The 7767-nt window shown below is 48.9% G+C and overlaps 6 non-coding genes and 3 pseudogenes across 6 annotated transcripts; all 9 read left to right on the top strand.

Moving 5' to 3' along the window:
• Nucleotides 1–1686: 1686 nt before the first annotated feature.
• Nucleotides 1687–1849, top strand: LOC135018759 (U1 spliceosomal RNA). The gene has a single exon (XR_010216393.1). It is a non-coding gene; the product is annotated as a U1 spliceosomal RNA (small nuclear RNA).
• A 152-nt stretch (nt 1850–2001) lies between these two features.
• Nucleotides 2002–2143, top strand: LOC135018755 (U1 spliceosomal RNA; annotated as a pseudogene).
• A 692-nt stretch (nt 2144–2835) lies between these two features.
• Nucleotides 2836–2999, top strand: LOC135018756 (U1 spliceosomal RNA). The gene has a single exon (XR_010216390.1). It is a non-coding gene; the product is annotated as a U1 spliceosomal RNA (small nuclear RNA).
• A 152-nt stretch (nt 3000–3151) lies between these two features.
• On the top strand, nt 3152–3287 carry LOC135018753 (U1 spliceosomal RNA; annotated as a pseudogene).
• A 698-nt stretch (nt 3288–3985) lies between these two features.
• LOC135018751 (U1 spliceosomal RNA) lies at nt 3986–4149 on the top strand. The gene has a single exon (XR_010216388.1). It is a non-coding gene; the product is annotated as a U1 spliceosomal RNA (small nuclear RNA).
• Nucleotides 4150–4301: 152 nt separating this feature from the next.
• Nucleotides 4302–4455, top strand: LOC135018754 (U1 spliceosomal RNA; annotated as a pseudogene).
• A 655-nt stretch (nt 4456–5110) lies between these two features.
• On the top strand, nt 5111–5274 carry LOC135018757 (U1 spliceosomal RNA). Its single transcript, XR_010216391.1, has one exon. It is a non-coding gene; the product is annotated as a U1 spliceosomal RNA (small nuclear RNA).
• A 152-nt stretch (nt 5275–5426) lies between these two features.
• On the top strand, nt 5427–5589 carry LOC135018752 (U1 spliceosomal RNA). The gene has a single exon (XR_010216389.1). It is a non-coding gene; the product is annotated as a U1 spliceosomal RNA (small nuclear RNA).
• Nucleotides 5590–6260: 671 nt separating this feature from the next.
• On the top strand, nt 6261–6424 carry LOC135018758 (U1 spliceosomal RNA). The gene has a single exon (XR_010216392.1). It is a non-coding gene; the product is annotated as a U1 spliceosomal RNA (small nuclear RNA).
• The last annotated feature ends 1343 nt before the right edge of the window (nt 6425–7767 follow it).

Below are 7767 nucleotides of genomic sequence, written 5' to 3'. Positions count from 1 at the left end.
CTCTTGATCTCGCTTTTATGAGATCGCTCAAGTACGGGATAATTGTGACACATTGCTTGCGCAGGAGAACCATCATTTCCACCATTACCTTGGTGAAAATTCTCTGGGCCGTGGAGAGACCAAACAGCAACGTCTGAAATTGGCAATGACAGTCCTGTACCGCAAATCTGAGGTACGACTGATGAGATGGATAAATTTGGACATGAAGGTTTGCATCCTGTACACAAATGCGGACAACAGGTGTCAAGCCGTGTGTTGCCTTTGTCAAGCTGTAATAAGTAGGGGTAAGGACGTTAACCACCTCAGAACATCCTCCCTTATACGTCACCTGCAGCGCATTAATCATAAGTCAGTGACAAGTTCAAAAACTTTGGATGACAGCGGAAGCAGTCCACTGACCACTAAATCCCTTCCTCTTGTAACCAAGCTCCTGCAAACCACACCACCAACTCCCTCAGTGTCAATTTCCTCCTTAGACAGGAGAGCCAATAGTCCTGCAGGCCATGTCACTGGCAAGTCTGACGAGTCCTCTCCTGCCTGGGATTCCTCCGATGCATCCTTGAGTGTAACGCCTACTGCTGCTGGCGCTGCTGTTGTTGCTGCTGGGAGTCGATCGTCATCCCAGAGGGGAAGTCGGAAGACCACTTGTACTACTTCCAGTAGGCAATTGACTGTCCAGCAGTCCTTTGCGAGGAAGATGAAATATCACAGCAGTCATCCTGCTGCAAAGCGGATAACTCAGGTCTTGTCAGCCTGGGTGGTGAGAAACGTGGTTCCGGTATCCATCGTTAATTCAGAGGCAACTAGAGACTTGATTGAGGTACTGTGTCCCCGGTACCAAATGCCATCTAGGTTCCATTTCTCTAGGCAGGCGATACCGAAAATGTACACGCTTCTCCCAGGGCAAGGCTCACCCATTGCACTCTGGGTGTGCTGCTCCTGCGATTTCCCCAAATGTGGGACACTTGACTGCATAATTTGTGTTTCCTCTGGTCGGCTCTCGTATAATTCAGATCTCTTTGTCTCAGGTCTCTCTCCAGCCTAGTTTGCTGTCTGTTTCCACTTCTCTTTTCTTCAGCCGCTCCCTTCTATGCCCTTGCGCACTATCCTGACTTCTCCCGTCTGCTTACTTTGTGCCTTCCAACGCACAATGCGAACTACAGGTAGTGCTGCAGGGCCCACACCCTTTTAGTTGCCTTACAGAGCAGCTCTGGAGCTGTTACAGTGCCCAGCTGCTGCAAGAAATCAGCTGGAATGCTTCAGGTGCTGGGGCATAGCCAACATGAGCCCCACACCGAAGGAGGGTGGAGGTGTTTAATGCGAATTAGGGGTCATCCAAGGGCCGCAAAAGGCCGCCATGCCCTGCACATCCCTTTTTTCTTTTCATATGCAGACGAGGGTTGAAGCCAACTTTGACCCACTGCTTGGATGGCATCACCATATGCAAATCCATCTGCTGCAGGCCTTCCCCCAGGAATGCTAGCACTAGTTGTTGCATTTGGTTTGTTGTTTGGTGGTGCTTCAGTATTAGGCAGCCTTCTGCCCTCCCATGTTCATCTGAAAATATGTGTTCTCCCTGCAGTTGTTGTCCCCAGATGAGAGTTCCCTTGTGCTGCCTCAGTTGAATCGCCTTTACTTGACAGAGATGTGCCTGAGCAGCGGCCCTCCCCAGCCCTATCCCAAATCATACTTATTTTGCATAGGAGATATCATGGTCATGAAGATTGTTCTCCCAGGGTGAGGTTCATTCATTGCATTCTGGGTATGATGACCCCTGTGATTTCCCCAAATGTGGGAAACTCGACTGCATTATTTGTGGTAGTGGGGGACTGTGTTGTGCTTTCCTCTGGTCAGCTCTGGTAAAAGTCAGATTTCTTTGTCTCAGATCTTCCTCTAGCCTTGTTCTTCTTTCGAGAGTTCCCTTGTGCTGCCTCAGTTGGATCTCCTTCACTTGACAGGGGGGTGCCCGAGCAGCGACCCTCCCCAGCTCTAGCCCAACTCCTACTTACCTGCCAGGTGAGATACTATGATCATGTAGGTGCTTCTCCCAGGGCAAGCCTCACCCATTGCACTCTGGGTGTGCTGCCCCTTTGATTTCCCCAAATGTGGGAAACTTGACTGCATAATTTGTGTTTCCCCTGGTCGGCTCTCATATAATTCAGATCTCTTTGTCTCAGGTCTCTCTTCAGCCTAGTTTGCTGTCTGTTTCCACTTCTCTTTTCTTGAGCCGCTCCCTTCTATGCCCTTGCGCACTATCCTGACTTCTCCCATCTGCTTACTTTGTGCCTTCCAACGCACAATGCAAACTACAGGTAGTGCTGCAGGGCCCACACCCTTTTACTTGCCTTACAGAGCAGCTCTGGAGCTGTTACAGTGCCCAGCTGCTGCAAGAAATCAGCTTGAATGCTTCAGGGGCTGGGGCATAGCCAACATGAGCCCCACACCGAAGGAGGGTGGAGGTGTTTAATGCGAACTAGGGGTCATCCAAGCGCCGCAAAAGGCCGCCATGCCCTGCACGCCCCTTTTCTCTTTTCATATGCAGATGAGGGTTGAAGCCAACTTTGACCCACTGCTTGGATGACATCACCATATGCAAATCCATCTGCTGCAGGCCTTCCCCCAGGAATGCTTGTACTAGTAGTTGCATTTGGTTTGTTGTTTGGGGGTGCTTCAGTATTAGGCAGCCTTCTGCCCTCCCATGTTCATCTGAAATTATGTGTTCTCCCTGCAGTTGTTGTCCCCAGATGAGAGTTCCCTTGTGCTGCCTCAGTTGAATCTCCTTTACTTGACAGAGATGTGCCTGAGCAGCGGCCCTCCCCAGCCCTATCCCAAATCATACTTATTTTGCATAGGAGATACCATGGTCATGAAGATTGTTCTCCCAGGGTGAGGTTCATTCATTGCATTCTGGGTATGCTGACCCCTGTGATTTCCCCAAATGTGGGAAACTCTACTGCATTATTTGTGGTAGAGGGGGACTGTGTTTGTGCTTTCCTCTGGTCAGCTCTGGTAAAAGTCAGATTTCTTTGTCTCAGATCTTCCTCTAGCCTTGTTCCTCTTTCGAGAGTTCCCTTGTGCTGCCTCAGTTGGATCTCCTTCACTTGACAGGGGGGTGCCCGAGCAGCGACCCTCCCCAGCTCTAGCCCAACTCCTACTTACCTGCCAGGTGAGATACTATGATCATGAAGGTGCTTCTCCCAGGGCAAGGCTCACCCATTGCACTCTGGGTGTGCTGCTCCTGCAATTTCCCCAAATGTGGGACACTTGACTGCATAATTTGTGTTTCCCCTTGTCGGCTCTCGTATAATTCAGATCTCTTTGTCTCAGGTCTCTCTCCAGCCTAGTTTGCTGTCTGTTTCCACTTCTCTTTTCTTGAGCCGCTCCCTTCTATGCCCTTGCGCACTATCCTGACTTCTCCCGTCTGCTTACTTTGTGCCTTCCAATGCACAATGCAAACTACAGGTAGTGCTGCAGGGCCCACACCCTTTTACTTGCCTTACAGAGCAGCTCTGGAGCTGTTACAGTGCCCAGCTGCTGCAAGAAATCAGCTTGAATGCTTCAGGGGCTGGGGCATAGCCAACATGAGCCCCACACCGAAGGAGGGTGGAGGTGTTTAATGCGAACTAGGGGTCATCCAAGCGCCGCAAAAGGCCGCCATGCCCTGCACGCCCCTTTTCTCTTTTCATATGCAGACGAGGGTTGAAGCCAACTCTGACCCACTGCTTGGATGGCATTACCATATGCAAATCAATCTGCTGCAGGCCTTCCCCCAGGAATGCTTGCACTAGTTGTTGCATTTGGTTTGTTGTTTGGGGGTGCTTCAGTATTAGGCAGCCTTCTGCCCTCCCATGTTCATCTGAAAATATGTGTTCTCCCTGCAGTTGTTGTCCCCAGATGAGAGTTCCCTTGTGCTGCCTCAGTTGAATCTCCTTTACTTGACAGAGATGTGCCTGAGCAGCGGCCCTCCCCAGCCCTATCCCAAATCATACTTATTTTGCATAGGAGATACCATGGTCATGAAGATTGTTCTCCCAGGGTGAGGTTCATTCATTGCATTCTGGGTATGCTGACCCCTGTGATTTCCCCAAATGTGGGAAACTCGACTGCATTATTTGTGGTAGTGGGGGACTGTGTTTGTGCTTTCCTCTGGTCAGCTCTGGTAAAAGTCAGATTTCTTTGTCTCAGATCTTCCTCTAGCCTTGTTCTTCTTTCGAGAGTTCCCTTGTGCTGCCTCAGTTGGATCTCCTTCACTTGACAGGGGGGTGCACGAGCAGCGACCCTCCCCAGCTCTAGCCCAACTCCTATTTACCTGCCAGGTGAGATACTATGATCAGGAAGGTGCTTCTCCCAGGGCAAGGCTCACCCATTGCACTCTGGGTGTGCTGCTCCTGCGATTTCCCCAAATGTGGGACACTTGACTGCATAATTTGTGTTTCCTCTGGTCGGCTCTCATATAATTTAGATCTCTTTGTCTCAGGTCTTTCTCCAGCCTAGTTTGCTGTCTGTTTCCACTTCTCTTTTCTTGAGCCGCTCCCTTCTATGCCCTTGCGCACTATCCTGACCTCTCCTGTCTGCTTACTTTGTGCCTTCCAACGCACAATGCATACTACAGGTAGTGCTGCAGGGCCCACACCCTTTTACATGCTTTACAGAGCAACTCTGGAGCTGTTACAGTGCCCAGCTGCTGCAAGAAATCATCTTGAATGCTTCAGGGGCTGGGGCATAGCCAACATGAGCCCCACACCGAAGGAGGGTTCATCCAAGCGCCACAAAAGGACGCCATGCCCTGCACATCCCTTTTTTCTTTTCATATGCAGACGAGGGTTGAAGCCAACTTTGACCCACTGCTTGGATGACATCACCATATGCAAATCCATCTGCTGCAGGCCTTCCCCCAGGAATGCTTGCACTAGTTGTTGCATTTGGTTTGTTGTTTGGGGGTGCTTCAGTATTAGGCAGCCTTCTGCCCTCCCATGTTCATCTGAAAATATGTGTTCTCCCTGCAGTTGTTGTCCCCAGATGAGAGTTCCCTTGTGCTGCCTCAGTTGAATCTCCTTTACTTGACAGAGATGTGCCTGAGCAGCGGCCCTCCCCAGCCCTATCCCAAATCATACTTATTTTGCATAGGAGATACCATGGTCATGAAGATTGTTCTCCCAGGGTGAGGTTCATTCATTGCATTCTGGGTATGCTGACCCCTGTGATTTCCCCAAATGTGGGAAACTCGACTGCATTATTTGTGGTAGTGGGGGACTGTGTTTGTGCTTTCTTCTGGTCAACTCTGGTAAAAGTCAGATTTCTTTGTCTCAGATCTTCCTCTAGCCTTGTTCTTCTTTCGAGAGTTCCCTTGTGCTGCCTCAGTTGGATCTCCTTCACTTGACAGGGGGGTGCCCGAGCAGCGACCCTCCCCAGCTCTAGCCCAACTCCTACTTACCTGCCAGGTGAGATACTATGATCAGGAAGGTGCTTCTCCCAGGGCAAAGCTCACCCATTGCACTCTGGGTGTGCTGCTCCTGCGATTTCCCCAAATGTGGGACACTTGACTGCATAATTTGTGTTTCCTCTGGTCGGCTCTCGTATAATTCAGATCTCTTTGTCTCAGGTCTCTCTCCAGCCTAGTTTGCTGTCTGTTTCCACTTCTCTTTTCTTGAGCCGCTCCCTTCTATGCCCTTGCGCACTATCCTGACTTCTCCCGTCTGCTTACTTTGTGCCTTCCAACGCACAATGCGAACTACAGGTAGTGCTGCAGGGCCCACACCCTTTTACTTGCCTTACAGAGCAGCTCTGGAGCTGTTACAGTGCCCAGCTGCTGCAAGAAATCAGCTTGAATGCTTCAGGTGCTGGGGCATAGCCAACATGAGCCCCACACCTAAGGAGGGTGGAGGTGTTTAATGCGAATTAGGGGTCATGCAAGCGCCGCAAAAGGCCGCCATGCCCTGCACATCCCTTTTTTCTTTTCATATGCAGACGAGGGTTGAAGCCAACTTTGACCCACTGCTTGGATGACATCACCATATGCAAATCCATCTGCTGCAGGCCTTCCCCCAGGAATGCTTGCACTAGTTATTGCATTTGGTTTGTTGTTTGGGGGTGCTTCAGTATTAGGCAGCCTTCTGCCCTCCCATGTTCATCTGAAAATATGTGTTCTCCCTGCAGTTGTTGTCCCCAGATGAGAGTTCCCTTGTGCTGCCTCAGTTGAATCTCCTTTACTTGACAGAGATGTGCCTGAGCAGCGGCCCTCCCCAGCCCTATCCCAAATCATACTTATTTTGCATAGGAGATACCATGGTCATGAAGATTGTTCTCCCAGGGTGAGGTTCATTCATTGCATTCTGGGTATGCTGACCCCTGTGATTTCCCCAAATGTGGGAAACTCAACTGCATTATTTGTGGTAGTGGGGAACTGTGTTTGTGCTTTCTTCTGGTCAACTCTGGTAAAAATCAGATTTCTTTGTCTCAGATCTTCCTCTAGCCTTGTTCCTCTTTCGAGAGTTCCCTTGTGCTGCCTCAGTTGGATCTCCTTCACTTGACAGGGGGGTACCAGAGCAGCGACCTGATAAAGCTAAATATTTATCGTATATAAAACACTTTAAGAGGTCTAAGAACACTATACGCTATCTACGTAAGAAGTACCGTAAGGGTACGCAAGTTGTGTAGCGATCGCTCAACCGTAGTCGAGACGCTCAAGCGTCACGTTCGCTTACGGCCCAGTGATCACAGGCAGGCACGCTATTGGCTGCCGACTAACGTAATGATTCGCTATAGCGTAGCGTACGCTCGGGACCACGAGGAGATCACCAGCGGTGCAGACGCTTACAACGTTTAAACCTTTATCTCTATACCTTTAACGATGAGATACACAGTATACCTTAGTGTAGAGACAGAGTGTAAGTGCAACCTGGTGTAACCTGATTAACTACAAAGCTGCTTGAGCGTCACCGGCGCTCAGAGAATACTTAACACTATAAAGAATACACAGATACCTGGGCTTAGGGTCCGAAACCTATTATATGTATTATGACTATTATACTTGCAAAAAGAATCACAGTACAAAGCATACACTACAATATAACATAAACCAACTAACCAGATAAACTACACAGGAAATACAATACAATACAATTAAAGGAAAATACGAGAGAAAGAGAAGAGAGAGAGAGATAGAGAGAGAGATGGCTCACAGTAAGACAATATGATTACGGAGAAAACTTACGCACAAGGGGAACGATCGCATGCGCCTCGATATCCAGCTCCCGATTATCAGCAATGAGAACCGTTGAAGAGAGAGAGAACTGGATACGGTCGGCCTGCCTATTTATGCCCCACACACAATACAATTCAATGGTCCCTAAAAAAACTGGGTATCCCGCCGCATGGGTAATAAAGTGCAAATAAAGTAAATGTTCATAAACTTCTTATGTCCATAACTATTCGCACGAGCGATTGATCTGCTTCAAACCAACACCGGAATATTTCTAATTAATATTTCTAATTAAATATTCTTCCGATGGATACTAAACACCACTGTATTACTCCTGTCTGACCCTTCGTATCAAACAAAGAGGGATTCCTCTGTTCATAAACATTCTATATTAACCAAACTTTCAGAATCTATCAAAGGGACCATGATCTACAAAATACATTATTAGTGAAAATATGTTACGATTGAGTCGCACGCTACAACCACATAAACTCTACCGTAAATACGCATACCATGCGCCTGCGGGTGCCCGCGACTGTGAGTATGCGCACGTACGGGAGAGCGTA

The sequence above is a fragment of the Pseudophryne corroboree genome, unplaced genomic scaffold (genome assembly GCF_028390025.1).
Source record: "Pseudophryne corroboree isolate aPseCor3 unplaced genomic scaffold, aPseCor3.hap2 scaffold_3296, whole genome shotgun sequence".
In the NCBI taxonomy this organism is placed as follows: domain Eukaryota; kingdom Metazoa; phylum Chordata; class Amphibia; order Anura; family Myobatrachidae; genus Pseudophryne; species Pseudophryne corroboree.
Note: the sequence above shows the minus strand (reverse complement) of the source record. Positions and strands in the feature narration are given on the sequence as shown.